Raw genomic sequence first — 6,314 nt, 5'->3', positions numbered from 1 at the left:
TACAGATCATTTAGAAGCACACAAGTGAGTTTCATCAGACTGAAAGTTCTGCTTCGTCATTGCCGGGCTGTCCAGCTCCAGTCCTCCAAGGCTGAACTTGTGCAGGTTTTAAGAGATTTCCTTCACCAGCACACCTAATTCACTTTAAATGGCTTTTCTCAGCAGCTTGTTTTTAAAGTTCTGCCAAAGCATGTTGAGCCATTAACCTGATTCAGGTGTGCTGCAGCGGAAACATCCAAAACCTGCAGGATAGTGGCCCCTGATGAGCAGCCTGGGAGACCCCGTCTATTGTAAACTTCATTCCAGTTTGTTGCAAAGCCAGAAGATTCTTTCACTTAGTGGCTCATGTGGATTTTACATCATTGTACAGTAAAAATAAAGGCAGTAAGACTTAATGAACCCTAAAACTTTTCCCAAAACATGAAAACTGCAAACAAACAAAAGAAGAAGTATTTCAAAGTGTTTGTTGGTTGATCCGTTTGAAAAGCAGGCGATAAAATCAAGAGGAAAAAAGTGAGCTGTAGATAAATTTAAAAGTGGAATAGTGTCTGACTAAAAAGCTGCAGTGAAGTTCGATTTCAACATTACTTGCAGAAAGCAGCTGAAAATGTGAACCGTTCTTCACATCTATTAACTTCAGTTTGACAAATATGCAGCAGGTTTGTATTTATTGTACAAAATCACATAAAAACAAGAGAAAAGAAGAAAAGTTTCACGTTGCTTTGTGTAATTAACTGAACATGAACTTGACCTTAACACAGAATACTTTGATCCAGACCTGTACACATGTTACGCTGGGCTAAAACCAAGGGTCCCGCCCACCGCAGAGCCCCTGTTTTCCTGAAGGTCTCCGTATGAGGTCTGCAGCGTAGCTTCAAGCAGTTAGTGCAGCTGTTTGCAGCGGCAGCTTTGCAGCTTCCTGATCCTCCTCTTTGTGGAGGAGAGAACCCAGTCGGTGAAGGAGTGTTGGCTCCTGTGGAAAAGGCGAGGATCGTTCCCAGTTTCTGTTCCTTCCTCATCTGGTGGAAAAGGAAGAAAGAAACTGGAAAATAAACAGAAAGCAGAACATCTCTTACTATTCTAAACTGACACACAACGACCAGACGCAGCTAAATATTTCAGTTAGAAGAAGAAATGGTCAAATTCCATGGATTTACTTCTGCGTGTGTCTCCAGAAAGGAAGAACTTCCTCAGCAACTTCTGTTGCTGCCAGCTGGAGATGGCGGATAATGAAAAGACTGTCAGCCACATCAGCTGAGAGGCTGCAGGAGACCAGCACAGAAGAGCTGAGCTTGGATTTAGTCCAGCACACCAAGTGTTTTCAGTCCATCTCTGAATCTAAGACAGAGACAGACAGATTGAAGAGGTTTTTATTGGTTTAAAAAGAAAGAAACTCAAATAAAATTCAGTAAAAATGCACAAAAAGACGACATTTACACGTTAAACTGAAAAGTATGTGAAAAGTCAGCAGTTGGTTTCTTTAAAAGCTGTGTTGTCCAGACTTTGGTGATCGGCATCTCTGTAGAGCACCAGATTCCCTCATTATTAGATCTCAGTCAAATTCCAGAGCAAAGCCCCACATTTACTCCTCGCTAGAAATTTAACACGTCTTCAGTTTGTTCATAGACACAAAGTTTAAAGAAAGTTCATGAAGAGCTGACGTTACAAAGATTAGTGCTGACTGACAATGTTTAGCTTGTTTCACCAAGAGAGCCGAACATCCCAGAATCGGCTTTGTTGGTCTGATGGACACAACTTTCCATTTCTAGACTTTGTGTATCAGATCTGCATCCAGCTGCTGTCCAGCTGCAGTTTGGCTGAAATCAGTCTGTTGCCACATGCCATCAGAAACTCTAGGCTGGAAAACATCAAGTACAATGTAGAAAAGTTTCAAGTAAACAGTCCTTAAAAAACACAACAACAACAAACTTATTAACGCACAACACGCAGCTCCAATAAAGCAGCGACACATCTGCTTGTTTTCCATCCTTCATGAGGACATGACTCAGCAGGTCTACCGTCAATAACATGAGTCAGCAGGAATTTACAGGAATTTACCACATGTACTTTATTAATTACTACATGAATCATGAAGGTAAATCCATGTCAGTAGTCAGTACAGCACGTTTACACATTGATAGAAAGAACAATGACATATAAGTGCAGACCTGACATCAGCTGACAGCTTCCCTCCAAAGGCGTCTCTTATTGGTTCAGGAACTCCGTTGGTCCCAGATTTCTGGAATTCAGATCCGTTCAGTTCATGTCCTCGTTCAGCAGCTTCTGCTTTGTGCCACGTTTGATGACAGAACAGCTGGATGTCCCGGAAGAAGGACGACGTCCTTGTTTCCAGTATCATGATCCTGATTTTAGCCTGAAAATAGAACACATTCATTTTATAGTTAATATTTGATGTTTGTAGAAAGTTCCCACAGTTGTTAAAAGTTAAATGAATCATGCAAACCTTCACTAACTAAATCAAACTCTAGCCAGTGTAAATACTTTGAGACGTCCTCATCTTGCCGTGGTTACGGACGGAGCAAACGGCCGCTAGTTGTGTTAAACACACACTAAGCTCCAACAGTGATGTGACTGGACTGATGGAAGCAGTTTCCAGAACTCTTTATCTGAACTGACAGAAACATGTTTGATAAAACTCAGCCTAAAAGAAAAGTCACTTTTCTTTGTGTTTTACTAAAAGACTAAAAATAAAAGAGCAGCTTCATTTTACCAGCTTTATTTTTATCCCATCAGCTTGTGAAGAAACTAATTATGTAATGTGTGATCCAGATAAGCGGTGGAAAGACGACTGTAACAGCTGCTCTGGTGAGGAGAGTGTGTTATTAAAATAGTCCCATTAACTGGGGCAGGAAGAATGTCGCAGACCCCCAACTGGACCGGGTCTAGAGTCTGCAGGTTATTAGGTGTGAACGCAGCCTCCAGCAAAGAAAGACTTTCTGTCCTCTGACAACATGTCATACAACACGTTATTCCCCAGCTGCCACTGCTGATGCTTCTATGACTCTCAGAAGTGTGTTTCTCTTTAATGGGAGCAGCAGCACAGCCTGCAGCTACATGAGCAAACACACACTACAGGACGGACTTAGTCCACTGGAACTAACACTTGGAGATTCTATTCACATTTTATTTTCACCTTTTCCTCGGTCGGGACGTCCAGCTGCCAAAGTGTTTGTGAGTCTTGTGTCTTAAAGACCGTGGCGACCCTCCGGTCCAGGTCTTGAGTACATGCCTGGACTGCTGAGGCTTTAGGTCTGAAGAGTTCTCTCATCTGATGCTGGACCCGGTCTGAGTTTTATTAGGGACGGATGAACCGTCCTCTGCTGCTCAAGAGACCAACACAACCATGTCATGATGAAAGATTTCTGAAACCACTGCGTCTCATTTCTTCCATCCATGTCAGGCGGGAACTAGAGACGACCTGCACCTGCTTCTCAGCCAATCACAGCGCAGCATAAACTGCCTGCCTTTTCCACCAAACTCCTTCCGTTTCCACCAAATCTTTCCTCACACACACACACACACACACACACACACACACACACACACACACACACACACACACACACACTCTTCTTCTACATACATATTCTATTCTTACATGCAGATATTACCGTATTAACTACGTCCACTGAATTAGAGAAAATAAATGAAAGAGGGAAAGAAAATGTGAGCATGTGAGAGTAAGAATATATGTACAGTATGTGAGAGAGAAAATGTGTGTATGTGTGAATAAAACTGTGTGTGTGTGAGGATGAATTATGGCCTATACAGCTCCTCATACCTGTCTGTCCACTTCTACCTCACCTGTCTAGTTTCCTCCTGTCAGCAGCATCTTTTCATCTCCTCCATCATGTCCTCACTGAGGAGTCTCATATTAAAGTAGAAGCAGGTCAAAGTGGTGATTGGTCTCTTAGAGGCTGGGGGTGAAAGCTTCTCACACACAAGGAGCTCAGACATTTCATTCATTTCCCTCATGTTTGATGAAGCTGCTTAAAAACAGTCAGATGTAGAGGAGAAGGGATTAGATGGAGACAGAAGCCAAACCTGACCCCCCTCCTCCTTTCAGAGTGGAGCCTATTGGAGAGCGATGGCTGAGACCAGGTCTGAGAAAGTGGAAGTGTGTATTTTCATTGGATTCATCACTTTCAAAGTCAGCATCAAAGTGTCAATAGATCAACACTAGGGGTGGCAGAGCGCTGCCCGGAGAGGCTAAGGCCAAACAAACAGAGAGCAAACAGAGAAAAGGCTGCTGCAGAGTTCAGTCGGGAGGGGAAGCCGGAATGGCACAGGCCACTTCCCCTCACTTTATTCACTGTGTGTGTTCAGGTTGTAGGAGCGAGGCTGGCCAGCGCAGGTGGCCTCCGCTCCGAGTTTGGCAGGAAATTGGTAGCATGGTTTGCTGGGTGTCCGCTGCGCTAAGTGGTAGTCTGTTTGGTGTGTGACTGTTCGAGTGAGTGCAGTAGGATAAATCCTGGCTGCTGGTGTGTTCCCAGTGGGGGACGGTAGATCAGTCCGTTTTAGTCTGGACTTACCTTTTTGCTTTACACTCAGTTTTAGTTCAACCTTTGCTACACCTTTGTGTTCTGCCATTGTGGTTATCTTTTGTTTAGTTTGGTGTTGGGTTAGTTTAGTATTTTGTTTGTGGCACAGGTGTGTGTCGCGACCACCTCCCTTCCCACAATGGGTGCTTTAAGTGTTTAGTTGAGTTAAATGTACTTTGTGGTTGTTTTAGCGCTGGGCTAGGTTAGTGTTTTATTGTGTTGTGACGACGGTCACTTTAGTTTATGGGCCTGCTGCTTTTGTTTGGTTTTGGTTTGTCCACACCATATTCTTTGTTACGCCCTTCCATACCCCTGAGTCGGGTCGTAACAACATGAGAATAGGGCGACCTCCAATAACACCATGGCCGGACTTTGCTCTTATCTTGTGTGAATTCATCAAGTTCATCCTGCATAAAAACAAACAAACAAAAAACTTTTTATATAAACCAATCTTTGCATTACAAACACAAAATCCAACCGTTGCTGCGTAAAACCAACTGATGTGGGATTTTTTGTAATAAAGCCACGGAACAAAGACATGAAGTTAAAATAAGAGGACAGATGTCTGGAGACTTACCTGAACTAGATTTAGGAAGCAGAATTGGATAAGACTTTTATCTAAGAAGTCACCAGAGAAGCGTCCATCACCTTGGAGGGTTTGGAAAAGGTTTATCCAAAGTGGTGCACTTTGTTTCCTCAGGATTCTCCACCACGACTCCATCCGCTGGTTTGCAGTACTGTGGCCGTAGAGGAAACTTTGCCTCTTGCTAAACTATCTGCTTGATTTCTGCACAAAAAGACCATCATTTTCTCGATGTGGCCGTTCTCAGTACCTCTGTCAGCACGTAGTCGCTCTGGACATCCTCTCAAGCGCTCAATGGAAGTAATGAAATAGTCCACAATTACTTTGGGGTGGTTGTTTGTTCTGTAGGCTTCCATTCACACAACATAGCGACTGAAACCGTCAATGCACCCGTTAATGGCAGTGCCATATGGCTTCAGTTTATCATAAGAATCCACATGCCATAGAGCGTTGGGCCTTTGTTGTGGTGATGCCTGCGTCTTAGGCGCCGTGCCCGCCTGAGTTCAACGCCTTCAGGGTCAAACAGCTTGATCAGCTGTCTTACTGTGTCTTGTGTTACCACATATCCTCTCTGTATTACACGCAGGTGTAGCCATCGATACCCTTGCATCTGTCCATTACCGGCTGTTTCCTCTTGCAGGAATGCAGCCACGTCTTCCAAGTTGGTTTCTCCTCCTGAATAGTTGCAGTTTCTGACACAGTCTCTTCAAAGACGAATACTTATTATAAAGCTGTGTTTCTATCTATCTATCTATCTATCTATCTATCTATCTATCTATCTATCTATCTATCTATCTATCTATCTATCTATCTATCTATCTATCTATCTATCTATCTATCTATCTATCTATGGGATCTGGTGGAAAATGGAAAAAACCTAAATAATAAAATAATATTTGAATACACATTAAAATAATTCCATGTAAAAATATACAAGTTATTAAATGAGTAATTATAGAATATAAAATAGATTTTCTTTGGTCGGGGTTGATGTTGGAGGGTTGGGGCGCCCCCTAATATAATGATCAGGGAAACACTGGGTTTCATTTATTTATAAATGAATGAATGAATATTTTATTTAAGTGTCATACACCTGCGTTCCAGCTCATATTGGCTTATTAGACACTATTAACAGGGACCCCTTGTGCTCTTTGTGGGAGGTCCCAGAT

At 42.8% G+C, this 6,314-nt stretch overlaps 1 long non-coding RNA gene across 1 annotated transcript; it reads right to left on the bottom strand.

The window, feature by feature from the left end:
* Positions 1–930: 930 nt before the first annotated feature.
* LOC121636037 lies at positions 931–1,701 on the bottom strand. Its single transcript, XR_006009586.1, has 3 exons — positions 1,438–1,701; positions 1,158–1,338; positions 931–1,019 (listed from the first exon to the last, which is right to left on the bottom strand). It is a non-coding gene; the product is annotated as an uncharacterized LOC121636037 (long non-coding RNA).
* Between the last annotated feature and the right edge of the window lie 4,613 nt (positions 1,702–6,314).

The sequence above is a fragment of the Melanotaenia boesemani genome (assembly GCF_017639745.1).
Source record: "Melanotaenia boesemani isolate fMelBoe1 chromosome 2 unlocalized genomic scaffold, fMelBoe1.pri SUPER_2_unloc_1, whole genome shotgun sequence".
NCBI lineage: Eukaryota > Metazoa > Chordata > Actinopteri > Atheriniformes > Melanotaeniidae > Melanotaenia > Melanotaenia boesemani.
The sequence above is the reverse complement of the archived record's forward strand: the minus strand, read 5'-3'. Positions and strand labels throughout refer to the sequence as shown.